The sequence below is a fragment of the Dryobates pubescens genome, chromosome Z, assembly GCF_014839835.1.
Source record: "Dryobates pubescens isolate bDryPub1 chromosome Z, bDryPub1.pri, whole genome shotgun sequence".
NCBI classification, from domain to species: Eukaryota; Metazoa; Chordata; class Aves; order Piciformes; family Picidae; genus Dryobates; species Dryobates pubescens.
In genome coordinates this window covers 17057690-17082992 of record NC_071657.1, presented here as the reverse complement: position 1 = coordinate 17082992, position 25303 = coordinate 17057690, and positions in this window count along the sequence as shown.

Genomic DNA, 25303 nt, shown 5'->3' with positions numbered 1-25303 from the left:
GGGTGGGGGTGGAGTGTGGCTGTAAAATGTTAGTCCTGTAAGAAACTGGAAAATTAGAATTAGAATTAGAATTAGAATAAACCAGGTTGGAAGAGACCTTCAAGATCATCATGTCCAACCTATCATCCAACACCACCTAATCAACTAAACCATGTCACCAAGCACCCCATCAAGTCTCTTCCTGAACACCTCCAGTGATGGTGATTCCACCACCTCCTCAGGCAGCCCATTCCAATGGGCAATCACTCTCTCTGTGTAGAACTTCTTCCTAACCTCCAGCCTAAACCTCCCCTGGTGCAGCTTGAGACTGTGTGCTCTTGTTCTTGTGCTGGTTGCCTGGGAGAAGAGACCAACCTCTGCTTGTCTACAACCACCCTCACTAGATTCAATGGAGATAAGAATCAGCAATTATTAATGTCAAATTAAGCAATTAACAATTTGATTTCCAGGAAAGCTTGGGGTTTTATTTTTGCAACTAGTATGTATCTTCACATGCAGGTGAATGTGTGTGTGTTGTATACATAGGAAAATATAGAAATGTACATACATACTCTGTGGAATTTTCCAACCATATTAACATCATGATTATGCCTGATCCACATCTATGGAGTATTTGTAACAAGAACTATGGTGCATACCAAGGGAACCTATAAATGTCTTAGCTGATAGAACTTGCAATCTGAAAGTTAACTAGGTGAAATACAGAGTGTTGTTATCATATTAAAATCAATGGAGTATAAAATTTTGGGAAAGAACCTACCATATGCTTTGCACATACTGTAAAAAAAAAAAAGGTTCAGCAATTCTGAAGACCAGTTCAGTTATTAAGATCTAGTATAATGAAAAATGTTGACAGCAGAGAGCTGGGATTATGCATTATGACTCTTGAATGTTTAACCATGATGCCATAATATTCTCCTAAGTCCAGATTTTGTGTGAGCTAAAAAGAAAATACTCAATGTTGTAAAATTATTAGCTCAGGCAGGTATCAATTGTGAGATGCATGCTCTTAATTTAATGTTCAATTCAGACTGAAAAGTGAAGTACAGATCTCAAAGTCATGAGATACAGAACAGAAAAAATGTCAGCTGAAAATGTTTCTGTAGTTTTAACTCTCTCCTTTTCCTTGTTGTCTGGGTCCAGAGAGGGAAAGGGACTCAGTTCTTTTGAATATTCCCATGTTATGAAATTAGAGGCACAAACGAGGCCAAAATATCAACAGCAAGGCTATTTATTAACAGAATAAAGTGGACAGATCAGAAGAATGGAGAGACAGAGGGGGGAAAATAGAGATAGAGGTAGAAGAGGAAGAGAGAAGAGGGAAGGAATTATATTACCACCCCCAAGATGGTTTGGGTCTGTGGAGAAAGGGTGCTGCCTTGTTGGCTGTGCTGTCTTCTGCTGGAGGAGGGGAGGGAGAGATCCCAAAGTCCAAGCCCAAGCCCTTCTCTGAGCAATCTCTTCAGCTCCATGAGTTGCAGCATGTGGAACTTTGGACATGGAGAGAGGGTTCCTCCGGGTCTGCTGCCTCCAGGCTACATGGTGATGTCTTTTCTCCTGTGTCTGTCCTTTTCTCTCCTGATATTTTCTTCCTTTTTCTTCACAGCAGCATTGCCCAGGTGTTTCCTTCCTCCCAAGGCAGTAGTTGTTCAGATTTTTTCTATAGTTTTTAGGTATGTGTCCAGATGGTAAATATGTATATTCCAGAGAGTATCGATAGCAGTGGCCTCTACCCATTATTTCCAGCTCAGCTGCAGTCTGGTGAGCAATCTTTATCCTTTGCACCATCCTCCCTTTCTGGGGTAGCTGATGGGTAGAGATGATCTTGTCTATATATGTTCCAGAGAGTAGTTATCCAGTGGTGTCTGCCTAATACACATCAGCTATTGTCTGGGCAAGCAGCAAAGGTGATTTTATCTTTCTGGAGTCACATCAAGAGAAACAAGATCTAGTCTCTCACACTTGTTCAAACCAGTAACTTTTTCTCCTCTCTGTCAGGAAAAAACTCTAAAATAACAGAAAATTGAAATACAAAAGGACATGTTTTAAAACTAGAATTTAGCAGAACTGCTTCAGATGATTCACCCAAACTACAATCAGTGGGAAGATCATCAATGAATTATCAAATAACTCTATCCCATTTGGTAGTCCCAAATGCAAGGAGTGCATTGCAATTCCTCTAAATCAAGGTTGTGGGTTTGGGGTTTTTTTTTAATATTTAATCATGGTTTTATCTACATCATTAATTGTAATTTGTTTTATTGGTGCTGAAATTTGTTCTCATACCATATTGTTAAGGGTTAGAGAGAAAACAAAATGTTTGATATCCTAACTAACTGTAGGAAAGTGTGTATAAAGACTCCAATAACTTTTTAGATTAAAGACTGTTTCCAATCAGGTCTGGAAATATCAGTAGAAATGTTTACTTTCATCACCCAGTGTTCTTTTCTCACATTTAAAGATACCAAGTGAGAGATATCAGACTACTGAAGATGAATATCTGATTATCCTTCTTTGTCATTATTACCCATATCTGGTCAAAAACAAAATCTCACCATAAGAGTGCATAATGAAATCATAGTAAGAATGGAAGTTAGTTTTATGACCAAGTACTATGACAGTTTTGTCCATTTTCCTCTCAGTTTATTTCCTTGAGCCAGTGGGAAAACAGAGAGTCGAAGCAGAGTGATAATGCTGGGAACCAGCCAATAAACAAGGCCTAATCAACACACTTTTGTTAAAGAAAAACTAATCACAGGCAAAACCAGGCAAGCAGTAGGACCCATCAGGACAATTTAGAGCTGTGACTTCCAGCTAGGCTGAGTTACATGGCAGTACCCCATTGCTGTATTACTTTCCCACTGAACTTTGCTACATCTTGGTTTGGCCAGGACACAAGTCAGCATGTGTCCTGCAGCTGGCCTGGGCACTTGGCAGCCTGTATTAACTGCACATCTGGCCTTGCATGGTCAAAAAAAGATACATGAGTCAAATACATGTATGTTCCTTATTTCAGTTTGAAACCTTTTTATAAATCTGTTGTCAAGCATGTCTGGCACAGGTCAGTCTTATGGGAGTGCCTCCAAATGATGCTGAAGGCATGGTAGCCAATGGCAGTGAGACGCATGGCAGAGTAGCACTGTGCACCAAGTACTGAACAATTTGGGAAGGGGTGCACACATGCACACACATCATACAGCATAATCTGCTCTAGTATAAAATGATTCCTGATCCTAACAGAACTAAAATGTCTACATTTGCACAAGGCACAATAACCACTTTGCTCCAGGGTAAATTGCCTGTAGATGTGAATCCCAGCTGAGGGATTTCGTGGCTCTGCCTCTTGCCGTGCCTAAATTCACAATGTCAGCAGCTTTTAATCATATTAGCTGAGGAATTAGTGCGTGTCTCAATGCAATCTGCATCATCCACTGTAAAGTAATCGTTATGAATATGTAGTTTCTTCTTTCAGGGAAAGATGGAGCAACAGAAGGGATCAGTTCACAATTTAGACCCTCGTGTCATGTCATCACAAAGTCAACAGTTCTCTTCATACCTAGGTGAGAATGCTGCAAAAACAAACTGTTTTCTGTTCTTCAGTGACGCCTGAAAGAGCTTGTGCTGCAGTAATCCCGAATCCAGGGGCAATCTATTAAGAATTCAGCACCACCAGTCCTGAGAATCAACTGATAAGCACATTGTAGCTCCCCTTTAAAAAAAAAAAAAAAAAAAAGAAAAAAAAAAAAAAACCACACCACAAAAAACCCTAATCCTCTTAAAGATTGTGCTAAGTAATGAAAGGATGTGATGAAAGAGGCCTTTTTCGTTACTACCACATAAACTGCTTGTGTAAATGTTTCATTAACACACTGCTTGACGACTGTTTTGTCCTCCCCGCCCCCACTACTGCTACGGTGCTGCCGCAGCCTGAGAGGCAAAATGAGTGATTTCCACATGTTTAAGTGAAACATTCCCACACTTCAGTGCTGCACTATGCTTTAGAGAAGGAGAGACCTACCAAAAAAAAAAAAAAAAATTGAGGACATTTTAATTTACAATTGTGTTCTTTTTCTTGTGTGCTTTGAAAGATTATAGCTTCCAACTACACATAGATTGTAGTTTTCAGTTTTTTCTGTTAAAAGTAAGTATTTTATGCTCATCAGTTCCTCTAATACTTGTTTGTCTCTTGCAAGGACCATAAGGTAAGATGGCATTTATTAAGCATGATGAGTTTGAAGAGATATTTATACTAGTTTATTTTCTGGAGAAAAAGACAAAGGGATGTAAAGGAGGTTTACCCTGTTGTACGCTGAAGAACAGGCAATATGTTAGCTTTTAAGTCCATGGGTACTGATCAACCTTTTCAGAACAGCGTAGAAAGAGAAAAAGGTTTTAAATTGTCAGGTGAAAGCTTACAGCATGTGTTTTACACAGTCTGTATTTTTTAGTTGTGTGGTTTTCTTTATCAGATAAGGCATTCTGTAGTATTCCCTACTCATCATATACTTACAATCATGAGATTTCCTGCTTTACAGCTAATTCTCTGAAGACTGACTATTTTCATGATATTATTAAAACAGAAATAAATTATTATTTTTCACATAGTCACTATTTCTGTGGAAATAAATACCACCTTCAGCATGCACTGCTTCCATGCTAACACTGTTTGACACATAAGGCCAGCTAGACCTGGCACATCAGCATCAATGTCAAGCAGTTCTGTTGAAATCAGTGGTGTTACACTGGAAAAGCTTTTCTAGAGTTTCTCTTGGTTATACAGATGTCATCAGCAGTTGATTTGGCACACCCGGTGCAACATTTGCATAAAAACAAAATAGAATTTATCTTTTAAATCAGGCTTTGCTTAAATCTACTGAGGAAAATGAGAAAATAACAGTTCTGCTATTATAATAATATCTCTTCCTTTTTGTCTGGAATATGTGAAAATGTAATTATAACTGCACTCTACCACCCCCCACCCCCTTTACCTGAAATTATAAAAATAAATGGAAACAATGAATTAAAATTCATGCTGTATATTGCAAATAAGTAGTTGCTTTCAACTGCTTTTTGTTGCACTAAGGATAACACTTGTAATGCTACTTGTAATACTAACTTAACAGTTAGTATGGTTAATATAAGTGCTACCGTATATGTAAGCTTGTTTGCTGCCATGACCAGGATCTGGTTTCAAAGTGAATAGATTCATTTGAATCAACAGTCCCTCCAGGGGTAAATGCTTTAATGTATTCAACTTTCGCAAGAGCTGAAAACATCAATACCTTCATAAAGCCACTTTGATTTGTATTGACTGAAGTTGTGCTGCTAATTCACATACATCATTGTTTACTTCACTGAGCTTTTAACATGGTATTTGATTTACAGAAATAGTGATTCAATTTCTACAAAGAAGTGGCAGGATAAGACCTCCCTCAGATTCTTTCTTTAGCTCAGAAATGCTGAAAGTCAAAAGAAACAAAAATTGTTCAATAAATGTTCATGTGCACTGCATATTTTACTTGTTTAGGAACAGCTAATAGCAATGTCAGATAAGGGACAGTCAATTACCTAAGCATGTTGCTAATGCAACTGCAGCAAAACAACTGAATTATATCTCAGTAGAAAGTGTCTCTGAAGTACATTTCTGCTGCTTGCGAGTGCCTGTGATTAAGAAACTTCTAAATAAGACAAAAAAAAATTCTGAAGGCTATAATCACTGATCCCCTACAGGAAACCATTAAAGCACTGGTAAACTCACATAAATAACACAGAGATCCTCATACAAATAATTGCAGTGCTTACATTTGGCATGAGTTTGCAATGTTTGTTTGATGCTACACCACATACAGGCTTTAAAAAGTCTTCTGCAGCTCATTAAGCAACTACAAACTGACAGCTTTAAACAAAAATTTAGTTCAATACACTGAGAGGAAAAGCTCAATTACTTCAAATGTCTTACTAAAGATTTCCTGACCTACAGTCTTTCAGAATTTTCCTGGTCTGGTGCCAGATCCAACAAATTATCATAAGTATATATTACTAAGCTCACAGAAACAGTTCTGTTGAATGAAGCACAATTAAAAGTACACAGTTTTATGATCGGGAGTTTGAAAGGTCTTGCTTTGACTGATCATTTGGGCCTCACAGAGGGAAGGAATTTCCCCTCACCATTGCCACTGGCAACCCACCACCCTGGTGCAACACTTAGAATGGAATAAAAAAGAAAAAAAAATAAGAAGAAAAAGAAAAAAAAATAAAAAGAAACACTGAAAAGTTTCCCTATGCTCCTGTGGGATCTGAGGATATGTCTTGGGTATAATATGTTTCTAGCTGGCACATTCCCTATCCATCACTTTCAGGGGAGAAAGAGCACTGCATATCAAAGTCATAAGGAAAGCTTTTCCAGAATTTCTGTAACTTTTGCAGAGGAGAGCTGAGCTAATGTGGGGGCTGAAATTGCATATTTGGGTTATAGAAATGATGCTGACATCAAAATAATTATTTAAAAAAAAAAAAAGATAAAGCATTTATTTTGTCAGGACTGTACTTTCTGGATTAAGATGTTGATAAACAGTATTTTTTCAGTTACAAGAGAATTCACATTTGCAGTGGAAATAAACTTAGAACACTTAGACACGCTATAGGGCTCATCAGCATCTCACAGTTAATTAAAGGAGTGAGTGGAAAGCATCAAGACTTGCTCCCCTCTGCATGAATAATTCACTGCCTGTATCCATTATTAAATCCAGTTACTTCCCCACAATGATTTCCAGCCTGCAATACATTGGTCTCAGAAATGAGAGATAAATTGCAACAAGGCCCGCAGCTATATTAATAAATTGAAATGAACATTTATTTGCTCTTCTAATCAGGACTGTAGTTTTTTCCAAATGGTGTAGTAATGTATTACCTTGACAGCCAATACCTGCTTCAAGAAATAATTAACAGAAACACTTCCTTACAAAATACTGTTTCACTGAAGACAAAAGTTTTCCTACTGATCCTGTTCTTTCTAAATTATTTGGGTTTAACTATTTTGCAGTAGATATCTATAGCGGATTTTGCATTGACAAAGCAAAGGAAATGTCTGTTTGCAGTGCCTGCAAGAAGCCATAAACTTTCAAATAAAATAAGAAATTCTAAAATAGTATTTTCATCAACTCTGTATTAAAGGTGCAAGGATATGATATGCAGTTTGAACAGTATCTGAAGAATCAAAACTTGGGTTAATGTCACGATTGAAAAAGTAAATTAAATTTAATAATTTGTTGATTTCCCAACTGTTTTGGACTACTGAAGTCTATTAGAAGAAGAATCAGAATTAGAAGAGAATCACGGGGGATTCATCTAAGAGGGTGACATGACCAGCACAGCTCAAGTGCATATATGCAAATGCACATAGCTTGGGCAATAAACAGGATGAATTAAGGGCCACTGTGCTGCTGGAATGTGATGACATAGTGGCTACTACTGAAACTTGGTGGGATGATTCCCATGACTAGAATGTAGGGATAGATGGGTAGAAGCTCTTTAGGAAGGACAGGCAGGATAGCAGGGGAGGAGGTGTTGCTCTCTAGATCGGTGCTCAGTTGGAATCAGTAGAGTTCCACCTGGGGAAGGATGATGAGCTGGTTGAGAGCATATGGGTGAAGATTAAAGGGAAGACAGGAGAAGGTGATGTTACTTTAGGGGTCTGTTACAGGCCACCTGACCAGCAGAACCAAGCAGATGAGACCATCCACAGGCAAATAGAAGTGGGTTCACATTCGCAAGGCCTGGTCCTTGAGGGGAATTTCAACCACCCTGACATCTGCTGGAGGGACAACACATCATGGCACCAGCAATCCAGGATGTTCCTGGAATACACAGATGGCAACTTCCTCCTCCAAATGGTAGAGGAACCAACAAGAAAAGGTGCTATGCTAGATCTTGTTACCACCAACAGGAAACAACTGGTGACCAATAACAAGCTCAGGGACAACTTTGGCTGCAGCGATAGAATTTAAAATCCTCAGGGCAACTAGGAGGATGTATCCCAAGCTTGCAACCCTGGACTTGAGGCATGCAGACTTTGATCACTTCCAGGGATCTGCTGGCCAAAGTATCCTGAAACAGAGTCCTAGAGGGAAGAGGGGCCCAGGGCAGCTGCTCAGTGTTCAAGGATCACCTTATCTGTGTCCAGCAGCAAAGTATACCCACAAAGAGGAAAACAGGAAAGAAGGTTAGAAGTCCTGCCTGGATGAGCAAGGAGCTCCTGGACATGCTGTCACAAAAAAAGAAACTCTTCAAGGAGTGAAAGAGAGGACAACTAGAATGAGGGCACACAAGGAAGCTGCCTGAGCAGCAAGAGAGCTGGTTAGAAAAGCTAAAGCTCAGTTAGAATCAAATCTAGCCAGGGAGATCAAGTGGAACAGTAAAAATTTCTATAGGTATATTAATGGTATAAAGAAGACTAAGGAAGATGTGGCCCTCTTCAAAAAGGAAACAGGTGAACTGGTGACAAGTGACATGGAGAAGGCCGAGGTTCTCAATGACTTCTTTACCTCAGTCTTTACTGGCAAGGGCTCCAGCCACACTCCCAGAGTAATGGAAGGTAATGGCAGGGACTGGAAGAAGGAGCTGCCCATGGTGAGTGAAGATCTAGTTTGTGACCATCTGAAGAAACTGAAAGTGCTCAAGTTCGTGGGACCCGATGAGATACACCCACAGGTGCTGAGAGAACTGGTAGATGAGGTTGCTAAACCACTCTGTTATATTCCAAAAGTTGTGGTAGTTTGGGGAAGTCCCCACTAAGTGGAAAAGGGGAAACATAATCTACATTTTCATGAAGGGAAAGAAGGATGACCCAGGGAACTATAGGCCAGTCAGTCTCACCTCTGTACCTGGTAAGATTATGGAGCAGATTCTCCTGGAGGCACTGCTGAGGCAGAAGAATAACAAAGAGGTGATTTGGTACAATCAGCATGGCTTCACCAAGGGCAAATCCTGCCTGACAAACCTGATGGCCTTCTGTGACAAGGTCACAACATTAATAGATGAAAGCTGAGCAAATGACATCATTTACCTGGACCTGAGCAAAGCCTTCAACACTGTCCCACACCACATCCTGATGTCCAAGCTGGTGCAGTATGGGTTTCATGGATGCACTATTCAGTGGATAAAAAACTGGCTTAATGGCTGCACCCAAAGGGTGCTGTCATTGGGTCCATGTCCAAGTGGAGGCCAGTGACAAGTGGAGTCTGTCAGGGATCAGTACTGGGACCAGTCTTGTTTAACAGCTGAGGGAGCTGGGATTGTTTAGCCTGGAGAAGAGAAGGATCAGAGGCGACCTCATTGCCCTCTACAACTACCTGAAGGGTGGTTGTAGCCAGGTGGGGGTTGGTCTCTTCTCCCAGGCAACCAGCACCAGAACAAGGGGACACAGTCTCAAGTTGTGTCAGGGGAGGTTTAGACTCGAGGTGAGGAAAAAGTTCTTCACTGAGCGAGTCATTCGTCATTGGAATGGGCTGCCCAGGGAGGTGGTGGAGTCGCCGTCCCTGGAGGTGTTCAAGGGGAGATTGGACGTGGCGCTTGGTGCTATGATCTAGTTGTGAGGTCTGTTGGAACAGGTTGGACTTGATGATCCTTGGGGTCTCTTCCAACCTTAGTTACTGTGATACTGTGATACTGTGATACTGTGAACATTTTTGTTGGTGACATGGACAGTGACATTGAGTGCAGCCTCAGCAGGTTTGCTGATGACACCAAGCTGGCGTGGTGCAGCAGACATGCTGGAGGGAAAGGATGGCATCCAGAGGGACCTTGACAGGCTGGAGAGGTGGCCCCATGACAGCCTCATGAGGTTCAACAAGACCAAATGCAAGGCCCTGCATTTGGGTCAGGGCAATCCCAAGCACCAATATAGTCTGGACAGTGACTGGCTTGAGAGCTGCAATGACTGGGTTGAGAGCAGCCCTGAAGAAAAGGACTTGGGCTGTGCTGGTGGATGAGAAGCTCAACATGAGCTACCAGTGTGCATTTGCAGCCTAGGAAGCAAATCACATCCTGGGCTGCATTAAGAGAAGCATAGCCAGCAGGTCGAGGGTGGTGATTCTCCCCCTCTACTTCACTCTGGTGAGACCTTACCTAGAGTACTGCTTCCAGTTCTGAAGTCCCTATTACAAGAAGGATCTGGACGTGCTGGAACATGTCCAGAGAAGGGCCATGAGGATGATCACAGGGCTGGAATACCTCTCCTTCAGTGTGGAGAAGAGAGTGCTCCGAGGAGACCTTATTGTGGCCTTCCAGTATCTTAATGGAGCCTATAAGAAAGCTGGTGAGGGACTTTTTAGGGTGTCAGGTAGTAACAGGACTAGGGAAAATGGAGCAAAAGTAGAAATGATGTGGATCTGACAAACCTGGTATAGTGTGAGGTGTCCCTGCCTATGGCAGGGGCATTGGAACTAGGTGATCCTTGAGGTCCCTTCCAACCCTAACAATTCTATGATTCTATGATTACCTCCACAGGCAAACCTCATCTTGAATTCACTAACTAACTTTTGTTTATTTTCAAGCATATTTACTTAGATTACTAGACAAAGAAATGCAATATCAAAGTTTTCGTATCAGTGTGGTTTTGTGAAATTAACAGAACTTTCACAATATCTCCCTCACTATAGTTGCATTTTGAATTAAAATACCAAAATTTTAGCTTTCCCATTCTTCACCATCTATAGAACAGAATGGAGTCCAGGTCGCTACATTACATTTTCAGATTCATGCATGTTGTTATCAGTGGGGTCAACATAAAAATGGAAGAAGCAAGACCATGCAGAGGCTAGTCATAGTTTTAGTCCTCTTGTCTTCTTCTTCCCAGAGCAGTACGCCAATAAGAATCCTGGGCTTGGTCTAGAAAATAGTAGTTGAGACAAAGCATTGGAGACTGGTAATGTGTGTCTGCTTGTATACATAGATATACCTATACTTTTCCATAGATATACCTTGGGGGGGGGGGGGGGGGGGGGGGGAGGGGTGTGATAAAAAAGGAATAGATCAAACGATATAAAATCAAACTATTACTCAGACAGATATCACTGTGAGGAAAGACACACCAGTGTGGCATTATAAAGCAGCAGTACATTATACACTGTTTCAGCAAAACTCAGGAGTGGTGTATAGCTGCCATATATTGACATTGTAAACAGCTTACATTATAACACAGGAGGAAAATGGCAATTGTTGATCAAACAAAGGATCTTTCCCAAAAGAATAATTTTACTTTCTCTTTTATTTTTTAAACTAGTTTAATGTCCTCAGTTTGTCAGCTACATATGAAATATTTTCTAGTGAATTTGTTTTCAGGATGACATTTTCTATTTTCCACTTAAAATGTTATTAAAAAAAAAAAAAACTCTGAAATTGTTGGTATTTAATTTAATAGATTTTGGAATAATCATTTAATGGGTTTAGGGAATAATTCATGCATGGATGTGGAATTAGACAGCATGACTGAGTCTGAGCTTGCAATTGTTTTTATTTGGGGATTCATCCACATAAAGAGATTTGAATGTGCAGCATGCTTCCTTCTGGTATGCATTCATCCAGCATGGGAACGCAAAGCTTGTGTGTTTAAAGAAGCATGTCAAAATTGCTTTGTAAAGAAGGGGGAAGGAAACCCCAGACCAAGTGCCAGGAGTAAGTTCAGTGTGCTAATCATATTCGTTCATCTTGTAAGCAAAGGAGTTCCACTGCAGAATTTAAATGAAATGAATGGTGTTTCAGACTTGCAGTTAGTGATTTTATGTGGTCAGTGTAATTTTTCTTCTTCTGGGAATTTAATTTGTTCCTATTATGCCAAGGTCACAGACTGGGGAATCTCAGGGAACATTATTTCTCTGCCTTTGATGCAAAGGGTCAGTGGATTAGTACAAAGGAGAATTAATCCAGTGTGCTCACTCACTAAATGATATTTAAGTCATTTTTAATGAATGGCTAGGGGTTCGTTTTAGTTTGCCTGAAGAAAATAGAAGCAAGCCTGCAAACAACGACTTCATAAATGAATATTCAAGGAAAAGTATGACTTCATTGTCAGCTCTAATTGCTAGTTTTACCTTATTAGTAGAAGCTTTCTGTAGCTGAGTTTGACATACATTTGTTTGCACACTGTTATTAGTCAAGACTCAGTGAAGTCTTGTAATTAACACCTCCACATTATCTCATGGAATGAAAAAAGACTAAAACAGATGAGTCACTTTGTTTCAGCTTTGTTCTTCTTTTCTGATACAGAAGTACTTAAGAAGTGTGAGCTCATCAGAGTGCCATATGGAGTCAACAGAAAGTATAAAAGGGTTTCACACAGGACGGCATAAAAGCTCCTCAAGATCTAAAAGGTAAGGACTCAAGTGGTACTGCACAGCCGTAAAGTAACGTTTTACCAGTATGGCTGCACTGGTATTAGCCCTTGTGTCCAATTCTCCTCAGTCAAAAAAACATTGCTCTGCCTCTGCAGTTTATTCCCTACCTAATGCAGGAAATCCAAGATGGTTACAAGAACATGTGATTGCAGCCTCTCAGTAGAGCCATTCAGTCAACAGTCCTTCCCAAAGAAATATAAACTGAAGTCTTTAAGTTCTTATTGAGAGCTTGGCTGAGTTAAATACTCAGATAATAGGAAAGCTTGTTTACTGGATGAAGGCTGGGATTATTTGAAAAATTAACATGTACAGGACATTTCCTACTATTATGAAATAGCCATCAGAAAAGGAAATGACTGAGAGTGCTTTAATTCCTTAGAGCTAGTGTCTTTGGCTGTAGCTACTTGCTGGGCTGATAATAGAGCACTGCAGTTTGCTACCATTTGTGTCATTGCCATCTCTATTGATCTAACCACCTCACGTGTTCCTACTTTATTATTTTTGCTACTCAGGAGTAACTGTTTTAAGTGATTGGGTCACAAATGTTATTGTATTACTGTGATTTGGAGAATTATTAAAGATGGGTCACTTCATTACTAGAATCCCAGTGATGCTGTATATAGTAAAGCTGCATTGGTTAAATTCAGTGGAAGCTGGCAGGTGCTTATGTACAGCTAAGGCTCTCTGTTCTTTAGCTCAAATTTTACAATGCTGCCACTGATGCATTTTTAGGTACATACCACTGTGCGTATTGAGCGATATGGGTCTGTAAACAACATCAGTGGTCCACCAGAGGTTCTTTGTCTTTGTTTGTAATAAGTCACAGCAAAGTGGAGCTTGTCCTGAAATAGCATACTGCAATGATTTGTAATCTTCCAGTAGGACTTCTAGGAATAGTGTTGCTTAATAGTATTGCTTCATGCTTTGGACACTGTCTCAATGACTACAGACATCTAGAATGAAGCACATACCATGTAATCACCTAATTAAAGTTATTTTAGAAGGAATAGACCATAATCTGGGACATTTTCACATTCCAGAATTAATCCAGAGAGAAATGTTTCTGGTTTGGGTCCTCTGTTTTTAACAAGTCTGAAAGGAACTAAGCACAAATCTCAGCAAAAGGAGTTACTCTCACAAGCATTCTGCTCTGTACCTTAGACCTGTAGTACTAGTAAACACTGGGAAATCTGCAGCTACCTCAGCAGAAGACTAAAGAATGGATGGTTTTGCACTTAGCAGAAATTGTCTTGGCTTGATTAGGAAATGACTACCAGAGTAAACCAGAATTTAGTTTTAGTATCATCTGTGTTTTGCATTGGTTGATACCAGTACAATGCCTGCTATCCCTACAGAAATGAAGAGCAGCCTTTTAGGCAGAGCAGGCTTGCCTTTGTATCCCAGGTAAAGCAGAGGACAAGGTGACCTTTTTATCACTATGAAGATGAGCAATGCAGTGCTTGCAATGCTGCCTTGGTAGTTATGGTCACAGAGGATACTGGCCCTGACTCTGGTCCACAATAAGGACCTGTTGTGCACTCTTGCTACGTCTGTGGAAGGGTAGTATGGCAGTCTGCTGCTGTACAGTATATGCATTCTGTGTAACAAAATGTGCTTGTTAAAATCCAAATTATACCTTTTTGCTTACAATATCATGCTGTGTCTGTAATGGAGGCCCATTTCTTTTATATCTGGTACTATTAATACACAAATTGATATAGAGTATATGTTAAGACTATATATATACTACATATGAAGCTTCTTTGATGTTTAAAACATCTGAATATTAATATTGGTGGCATAGGTTGTTACAAACAGCTTACACCCATTTGGTTGGTTAACCTGCAAAGGAAGATTAATGTTTTAAAATCTGGTCATTAAGTATGGTAACAAATGTTTTTCAGTGAGGTTATTGCTACCATAAACTTTAATCAATGGTTCATAGGCAGCAGACTCTGGTTCAGTGTTCTGACTAATGACAAATTAACTATTTCTTAGCAGTTAATAAAGACTTTTCACCAATCTGCACAGAGAACATGATTTCCTCTGTTGGTACTTAACATTGTCCCCTGGGTTTTAACTCCATACCAAAATCCTTACTGGAGGAGACGAAAAGCAGCAAATTTAATAACATTTTGTTAGAGATTTTTTTTCTCTCTCTCTAACTATTTAAAGCAACCAAAACAACTTATAAAGGAGAGGAAGTCTGGTTATTTAATGACCTATTCTTTGCTGAATAGTATCAATTACACTGTTGATCCTTCTCTTTTTCCTCTTTTTTGAAGGATGGTTGTTTTTTTTTCACTTGGGTCTCAAGAACAGAGGTCTCTATGTAGTTAATGACCTACAAAAGTGAAAAGGGTGGGGATGAAGGTGGGAGTTATCTGATTTTTCTAAAAAGCTAACTGGAGTTGTTGTGAAAAAAAACCCTCTAGCAAGCACTAATAAATATATGTCTCATAATACTAAAAGGAAAAAAATACACCTAACCTTTCTAAATAACCTAAAGGCTGAGGTTTGCTTTTCAAGGAAAAGGTCATCTAGAATGAATTAAAGCAGTTTTCCTGCTGAGGTCCAAGCATGTGGTTAGAATGAAGTTGTTCCAACCCATTTATCTTAGAGATGCACTCTTACAGAATACATTGTAAAACGCTGTGTTATGTTTTCAGCCTGTCCAGGGAAACAAAAATTGTGACAATATATGACTTTCCAAGATGAAACTTCCAGATTGATATTAAAGGCAAAATACTTTTGCAAGTTAGTTATTTATCCAGATTTCACTCTTTTAGTGACCTTTTCTGTCATTTAATCCTCCTTGTGTTTTAATATTGATCATTCTTTTTCTCTGTTAAAAGTTTTGGTTGATGTCTTGGCCTGACTGAAATTACCCAAGAAAATACAAGAGCAAGCATTTTTTTACTATCAACATGACAAAGTTAGACATTGGGACAGCACATTTAAGATTTCTATACACCAAACTAAAAGGTATACAGTCCAATCTACGAATGCATAGTTTACTTTTTTTACTTTTTTTTTTTTAAGAAAAACAAATTTTCCAAAGATCTCTTCCACAAGGACATATACTCAGGAAACCAAATCAACTAAATACAAGAGATAGCGCTTTTCTTCCAACATTGGCTGAAGATATATTTAATTTTTTTCAAGCAGCTATTAGTGCCATCAAGGATAACAAGAGAAAAAAAACACTGGAAGTGGAATAAAATGTCACCCAGATTCCTCTAGTACAGATCTTTACAGAGCATTCCACCAGCTTATATGAGCTGTGACTTACTCCCTCCTAAAATATCTTATGATAGTTATTCTCCCACACAAAACTGGATGGCTGGAGTCTCTTATGAATATCAGATGCACAGGGGATGAAACACTGATGGAGAGGTGGAAGACTGCTGTTTGAGTGCAGCACCTATATCCACAATCATTTTAGTGGAACACTCAACATTAAAGTTTGAATTTCTGCTTTGTCAGCTTCTTGGCAAAGTGACTTCTAAATCACAATGACTGTTTCTGAGAAAAACAGCTTTGGTACTAGACTTCTGGATTGTCTGCTACCTGTAGAATATGAGAAGTGCAAAAAGTACTGATCAAAACGTGAGAAGTAGGTAATCAACTATACGGCAAACTGTTAAATGCCTCTTTTTTCTTCTTTTTTTTTTTTTTTTTTTTTTTATTTGATCCTTCATAAAATATATGTGTGTGTTTTCATTCTAAAGCATCCCTCTGTTGTGGACAGGTTTAAGAGAAGGTTTCCAGCTTGTAAAGGTTAACTGTGCAGAAATCAAGGCTTTGTGCATTTGTGCAAAGGTCATACTCATCAGTAGTTCCAGAAGGACTGTGGGGAAGGGCTACAGTAACTACTCAATGATTGAACAGTGGCTACAGGTTTCATTTCCTTTAAGAATATTGTTACAATCACTGATTGTGTCACAAAAAGATAAAGAGGCTGTTCACACACTTGAAATTCAATTTGTACATTACTCAAATCTGCTCCACCTCTTTCCTTCAGTGCCTGGCAGCTGCTTGCTGGCACTCTGAATTTCAAATGCCTGAGTTGCAGGAAGCAGTTTAATAAATGGGATAGGTTTTGATTAATGTAGCAAGCTGAAAATAGAAAATGACGCAATGTATATCTCAACAAAAACTACAGCCTTGGATCAAAACTGTGCTGAGGAAGGCTGCTGGGGCAGAAAGTTCACCCAAAGATGCATAATAATGTTTCAATAACACCTTGAAGGTTCAAAAAAGCACCAATATATAAGATTTAGACCTGTAATCCTGTTATGTCTTTAAGCATCTGCTATAGGTGACTGCACAGTCATGAGGTTCAAACCTAGATTAAGTATTTGACATTGACTGAGTTCCGCCAAAGGCACTGTACACTTGCACAACAAAGAAAGAAAGAAAGAAAGAAGAAAATGCTGATTTTTTTTTTCTTTTATTACTAGGAATGCAAATAAACACGTGCTGTGCCATATAGAAAAGAATGACGTAAATACATCAAATTTAATTAGTAATTCACCAAAGCAGTTTGAATGCTTTGACATTGTTTCAGATAAGCACTTCATAGGGACCTTTCCCTCATCCTGTGTCAGTCTATGGTTTTAATGCTAGGAAACCTATTCTTAGCCAGCTCTTGTTTGTCTGAGCCATAGATACTCAGAATTGGTAGTATGCTAAAATTTCTCCTCAGAAACTTGCAGAACCACAGTTTTATGCAGTAGCATTTAGGTGAGGTAATAGTCAACTATGTCTCATGTAAAGGAATTGAAGATATCACTGAAGAACATCACCACTTTCCTATGCATAAAGAAAACGTAACTAACAGATGCTTGAAAAGTCCAAATTATAAAGTTAGCTCATTTTTACTGATGTGTCTTAATAATGCACAGCAAGAGTTTGAGACTGCAGAAGCAGGCTGCTTCTGAAAGTGACAGTAAGTGAATGTCAGGTCTTGGGTTTGGACAACATTTTCTTACTGGCAAATGTTTGTTTTGTCTCTAATTCACTTTGCAGAATAGGAGCTAGTCAAAGAAAGGCTTTTTATGAAAATCTGTTCTGTGTCACAAAATAATTACAAACCCTTGGATTTCTTTCTGATTGCATTTTCATAATTTTGAAAGCTAATTATTTTCTCTGTATTGTGCTATAAACCTATAGCCTAATTTCATGCATTTACATTTATCCTTGCTTCATTTTCATCTGGCTTGTCCACGCATCCTCTCCTTATATCCATCAAAACCAGCCCCCATACAGTTCAGGGTCCATTGCAGTTCATTTAAAAATTAAAATTTTAAAACTATCAGAATATTGAATCAATACAGTGTGCAGTCTCTGATAAGTCATCTGTCATGAATAACAAACCTTTTAAGTCAGCAGTCTGCAAACAAGCCATGGGCTAATATTTGTTTGCATAAACTATTCATTGCAGTTGTATAAAAGAGATTTTGTGGAAATCAAGATCAGTTTACAAATTATTCACATACAGGAAAAAAAAAAGATGTAGTCATCAGATATTTAATTCACAATTAATAATTAAACCAGATCTTTTAAGGATGTTGAGCCTATCAAGATGCCATGCTTTCCTGTTTTATTTTGGGATGAGACAATGATATGGATATAAAGCAGACTAGTAATGCAATTCTGATGAACATACTTGCTTTGGCTTGAGATTCAGTTCAATGAGGATGAAATAAAAAAGGGGTATTTCTGTTAGCTGAAATCTCCTGAGAGGTTCAAGAGTGTGAGGAGGTAAAGTGGCAAGGGTGTAGACGTCATGCAGCTGAAAGATGTTGGAATGGTTTTGGATTTAGACTACCACTATTTAAGAAGGTCCCACCATTCTGTATTTAAGAAAGTTAAGTTCTGAATTAATGGATGCACACAAGTCAGTGAGCAGAAATGAAAACAATTATTTAATTTGATTGCTCATGATGATTTTGGGGAGTTTCTTTTCCACCTTGAGACAGAGTGTTTTATTCATTTCTGTTTCAAATCTTTATATTTTGTGGTGTGTGCTTTGAAGGTAGTGCTATATGCATGTGAAACATTATATTTTATATATTCACATATTATTGTGATATAGTACCTAATTTTGTAATATCAGAATCTCTCAAAGTATTCACTTTGAAGGGAGTGGATTAAATCCACTGATATAACAAAAAGATGAGAAACTCAGCTATTAATTTTATACTGCTGCTCAACTGGTATTGAAGCTTTCACCACCAATTGTGTTCTGCATGATGCTTTTGGTGATTTATTGTAATAGTTCCTAATATAAAGTAGCTCTGTGCTTGAATATAGAAAGTACTGAGTAGCCAGAGGAAATGTTTAATTTGAAACATTCTGGTTTTGTTTACTTTATTAGTGTAATTATGTCAAGCATGCAGTCATAAAAAAATAAAGAATAACACATATTAGTGTCTTAGATAAGACTTGTTTGCAATACATCTACTATACTTACTATACTATTTCAGTTAATATTTCAGCTTTCTAAATATTGAGTACTTAACAATAAAACCAGAAAAAGTGTTTTCTTTCACTTTCTACCACCAGAGCTGCTGTCTGCTCTTAGTATGCTTTAAAGCAGAATTCATTATCTTAATCTCCTTAATATTCTGAGGAACTGCTTTACAGTCACAACTTCATGCAGATCTGTGAGTGTTATGTCTTTATATAAATGCCACTTGCTTCAGCTACTTATATTTGTATAACAGCAATAACACGGAAAATCCTAACTCAGGGTAGATGCATTAAGCAACATCAGGGTACTTCAGCATGTCTGAGTCCTGCATACTGTCAAGCACCAATCAGTGATTACCACAGAATGTATCAGTTCTGTCACATCTTTCCACACAAATTTATTTAACTGAGTTTTATTCTAGTTTTATTCCTTAAAGAAAACATTATATTACGACAGCACTAAGTGAATCATCTGAAATCACATTTTAAATACCTGATTTATTGTCTGGGGTGGGAAGGCTGTAACTTTGGAAAATATTTTTGCTGACAAGAATGAAATATATTCATATACAAATAAAAAATTAAGTACACCTCTCTGTCTAAGGAGTATGTATATGTGTGTGTGTGTGAGCATTTGTCATACCTGTAATTATGTATGAATATATGTATATTTTGGCAACATCCAAAAATACTCAATCAAAATTCTTTCTCTAAGGAAAAAAAAAGGAAAACAAATTGACCAGCCAGCACAGACTGAAATAAAATCCCTCATAAGAAGAAAAATATTTTCCTGGACTGATTCATATTCACACATACTTCAACAAGACTTTCATATATTTAGTGACATTGTGAAATGTCATTGAAGAAAAGACATTTCAGTTTAGCCTTGAGCAAACATATGCGTAATAGGAGAATTGTGCATATGTAAAGCTTTATTCTTCTTCCAAAAGAGACCTTTTTACACTATATATCTAACTGAAGTTAAGCTTAGGCTAGTGAGGTGCTGCATGATAAGAACTTGGTTAGCAAACACATTGAGCGATCGAATGACTTGAATAACAAAATCCCCAGCAGAGTGTTTCAGAGCTAACTGCATTTGCACTCTGCAAGGAGATCAATGCTTCACCCTCATTGATTTTCTTCAGTGGCAGAACCAGGATTATGCACGAGTGAAACTGTATTCGCAGACATATTCAATCTGATTTCCTAGTCAGTGATAAAAAGGCATAGTGTTGTACTGAAAACATAAGGTTAGAGAAGTGTAACATAGCAAATTTGTACTTCTTGTAATGCTGCATGTTAAACAGATACATCATAATATATTCTGAGTGTCATGCAATCCATTTCATAAAAACATCAGATTGGTGCTGAAAAGTTCCGCTTGATATATATATATAGAGAGAGAGAGAGAGAGAGAGATGTGTGTTTATATATCTGTGTATATATATCTTTAAAAAACGTGTAGAGATGCCAAAGAGAAAAATTGACATGTGCAATGCATTGCTTTAAAATGTATCATAGCTTCTCTGTGGCAGACTTGAGCTTTAGTATACACACATAAAAAGAAGTAATTTCTTCAAAAAATTCAGAGCAGAAATACACATCTTCAGAACTTAAATAACCTTCTAATTCACAATGTATGCCAGTTTTCAAGGAGTAATAATTACAGTAAAATAGATCAATGAAAAATGACAACTGACAGGACCTTCATTCTGATCTGCAGTTTTCCCTTGTTTGTAGCTTCACACACATGCCTCGGGAACATCATCAAATGCTGCCCAACTGTAGTTCAGTTTGAACACAGAAATTAATTAAATTAGCTCAGTTCACACTTTTCCTAAGCCATTTTAAGCTAGAACAGGGCAAAAACAGAGGTGGAGGAGCAAGTTGGAGTAGTGATGTCTTGAACAAGAAAATATCCTGTCTTCATGTTCTGTCATTCCAGCTTTTGAAGAAGTAGACTCTAATACCTCAATGTCTTTCCTGTACTGCGGTACCCAAAACTGAACGCAGTATTTGAGGTGTGGCCTCACCAATGCTGAGTAAAGAGGAACAAACTCAGGGGGGAATATTTATTTGTTTTACTCTTGCATAGACATGAGCCTCAATTTTTGTGGGTGTTTTGGGTTTTTTTTTTTCCACTTAGTGATGGATATTTTGGTCAATATTGACTATTTGATCAGTAAAGCACTTATGAGCCTATTTGACCTCTAATCATGAAACAAAATCCATTCGCCTATGTCCTTAAATGGTTTTGTTAAATAGGGACAGATGTATGAACTTATTTAAGTATTTTTCAAAAACATGGCTTTAGTCTTGATCCAAAACCCACTGAAACAATTGAAAGACTTTCCACTCTTCTCAGCTTATCAAGACAAACATTTCATTCTTCAAACAAACAAACAAAAACCCTTTCAAAACCTGTTTCTAAGGTAATTCTAGTTCCATATTAAAGTTAGGTGCTAAATCAGTAAACTGAAAATTACCTTGTTACAGGGAAAGTTATATTTTTATGATCTGGTACATTTGATCTAGAAGACGGCAGTCTAAATAAACATTGTAACTTGATAATGAATAAGCAGGAGGATGTACACAGAAAACTAATGCTGTTGTTTAACCTCAACACTATGCTAATAAGTAGGCTAATAGACATGAAACTCCAAATAATGGAACTGTTATTCTAACCTACCAGGCTTTCTCAGGGTACTCATAAGTGGATTTACCGTGCTATTTGTAGTGGGTTGAAGTTTCCCCCCAGCACTAACTTTTGCCAGACCAACTCAGTTAGAAGCAAATGAAGTTGTATTTACAAGCAAAAATGATGCTCTACAATGGAATACAATGAATATATAAAAAAATAAACAGTATTTACAATATTATACAGATATTTACAATTAATAAACAGCACAAGGACCCCCCTGGCCAAGGATCAGGGGAAGCTACTAGCTTCTCCCTCCCTTACCCCTCTTTCCCCCCTGTACAAAAGGGACAAGAGAAAGGAGCAGGGAAGTTGGACTTAGCCAAAGACAGACAATAAGTAGGTTATCTCTCCCAAGCAAAGCAAAATAACCAGAGATCGGAAGAGAAGAGAGAAGGGAAGAATTGTTATGGTACAGCTCATCTTATTCTAGATATTTACCCAATTAATTAGTTTAGAATAATATTTGTTTTCCTTTTTACACCCAATACTGATCTATTTATATTTTTCTACTCTTTCTGCTCAAAATCTGTAACTAAACTTTAAAGGCATAGCCTAAAACCACCACACCATTACTAAATATGACACCAGATCAGCCTAAAGTATTTGGTTGTGGTACACTCTCACATTTATCAAATTAAATCAGGTTTAGAAGAAAATATCTTCTTCCAATTATAAAGGAGGTATGTGGGTGTTATGTGAACATTTATTTGCTTGCATATAAAATAGAAATATCCTCCAGGAATAACTTGTTTCTTTAAAGAAAAAAAAAAAATCTATCAGCACAGCTTGCCTGTTAAAAAATAGAAAGGATCTTTTTAAAATAGAAAAAAAAAATGGGGAAAAGGCAAAATATCATGAATTCATGAATGCAGGCATATAGACACAAATTCCTGACCTGAAGCTGATTGTAATACAGAGCATACTCCAAGAATTAACTTAACCCAGTTTAGAATGAATTAATCTACAGTCACTTGGCATTGACTGGTCACTGTATTTAATTTCTTGATACAACAGTAATACACTGCCAACAAAAGATCAAATTATTTTGGTTACTGGGTTGAATTTTATAAAAGTTCTTGACATTCTTCTTGAATCTGCTCTCAGTTACAGCTCACTGCAGGATTTGGTCCAGTGGTGGTTCTATAAATGCAAACATATGCACAAGTTTTATGTTTAGTGATTTTTACTCCACTCTACCATGTTTATGCACTTTCATGTCCTGAAAGTGGATGGTTAAGGATTGGGGTGGGGTAGGGGATTGGGGGTGGGGAAGAAAGGGGAAAGTAAAAATACCTGGTTTGTGCACTGTGTCAAATTTTCTGTTGGCTTTTAACAGCAGAGAAATGTACAATTACATTGGACTTGAAAACCACTCAGATGAACTTGTTCTAGTTTCCCATACATGTAAAGTGATGCGTTTTCAGATAAATTAGGTTAGAATGAGGACAGACAAGCAGAAGATTGCCTTGTGGTTTTACTTCCAATTACTGGCAGTTAACTTTCCATCCACTTTTTAACATCTATTAAAAGAAAAGGGGGAAAAAAGTGCATAGGACAAGAATTTCTAAAGAAACCACACAGTTTTTTTCATAAGAAATAAACTTAAATCTGATACTCAGGTTTTATCATCCTTTTTTACCTGTTATTACAATATCAATGGTCTTCCAGTCACTCATAATCATTAAAATGTCCTTGATTGTTCTATGAATGTGATGTGGCATAGTCAGTGCCTGGCATAATTCCAAGCACAGCAAGATCCCTTGTAACAATCATAAGCGAGTTTAGCCCTCTCTCAGCTCCTATAGCAGGTGTCTGCTCAGTGAAAGTTGCATTATTACTCTTCTTTATTTTTTTCTATTTTTAGATTATTTTTTTTCCCTACACCATTTAATTAGCATACTGTATACGAGAGACATTTTATTCAAAAGCATGTGGTCCCATGCAGCAGCTGTTGGGGACATTATTCTCCTCCTGTCTTATGTCCTGGAGTAAAATTTCTTCCTCCTTCCTCCCTTATCCACACCCCCACCCCACCCCTTTTTTTTTGCCTTCTGTGACTGTTTTCTCATCCTCTTCATTTACTCCCCTGCTTCTCTAACAATTCTCTCCAATGCTCTTTTTCATCCACATGGTCTCTGTCCTCTTCTCCTTACTTTTACCATTTTTTCATCACCTTCTTGATGGTATCACTGCTTTTTCTCCTGCATGTTCTTTACTCTTTCCTGCTCTCTGTTTTCCTGCCCATCCTTTTCAACTCCCTCTCTTCATATTTTATAGTGAGGTTCACATTCATGTCTTCCTAAAACTAATCTTACAAGTGCACAGTTTGCTTTGTATCCCTTTCACACCAGAGTCTCTTTAGACACTTTTGGAAGGACTACTTACCTCATGGCACATCAACCAACCATCTCTCAGTCCAGATTTAGTGACATGATGAAATAAAACCAGCCTGTTCACTCAGGTTATGGCTCATGGGGAGCCCTAAGGACTGGTTGGGGCAATTACTTTTGCTCTGACTGCATTTTCCCTGCTATTTATTCAAACATAATGGTCTTCATTTTGTGTGCTGGGGGCTGGAGCCTGATATTACAGAAAAGAGGACTCATTAGTGCTCTCAGGGTTAGTTCAAATTTGTTACATATTGTTGTTCCAGATTCACTTTTTATCTGATCAAAGTAGATGATGGAAGGTGCAGTTCTTACAGACACTCACTGGTCTAAATGTTCAAAGGCAAAAGTCAAAGTCTGTGCTTAAAATGTGTGCACAAATGCTCAAGTGCTTATTTTATTCATATATACAACCACCACAATTGCTCCTGCACAGCAGGCACAATTCATATGTGCAAGATAAGAAAACAGAACTCTAACAACCAAAAAAACACCAGGTACCTCTTTCCTGCTCATTACATGTGACAAGAATTAAAAGAGGCTTCCCTCTGCATATATTGCTTTTGGCTGAATCAACTTTCTTTGTTCTGCCTTCATCCTATGTACTTAACCTCTTCCTCTTTATACCCCTGCAAGAAAATCTTGAGAATCTTCTGCTCAAAAAAATTTATATTTCTGAATTATGGCCCAACTGAACAGCCTACATTTCCAACCAGTAATATACAGGTATTACAAACAAAACCTGGAAATATACAGGGAGTTCTACTGGTTTGCTTTAGTGACTCTCAGTTTTGGGATTTACAGGAGTAAAGTTTGTAAGGATATCTGGCTGTAATGCCATTTAAATCAAACAACATCCTTATTAGCATCCAGGAAACAGAGCTGTCAACAAAGAACAACATAGTGAATGGAAAAATTATTATGTCCCAGATGAAAATGGTTTTGTTCACATATTCATTTAGCTCAGTATGCAGCTAAGCATTCAAGGGTGTCCAGGTTGAGAGGAAAAAACAAAAATGCACATAATAACCACACTTGCTAAATGACACTAAGACCCTCAAGTTCTTTTATTCAATAACACTCAGTAGCATTAATCATTCTCTAATTAAGTGTTGCAATATCTGTAAATTCCACTTCTAATGTATTTGGCCTTATATTTCTACCACTCCAGAATGCATTGTGGAATATTTAAAAGCCCAATATAAATAAAGAAAATCTGGGCATGGAAGTAGTGATACCAGACACATAAATTAGATGGATTACTTGATTAGTTAATTGTTTTCTTTGTTGTTTTTTTATCTTAAAAAAAAAAATATTTGTTCAAGGTGGCATGAAAAACTTGCTCA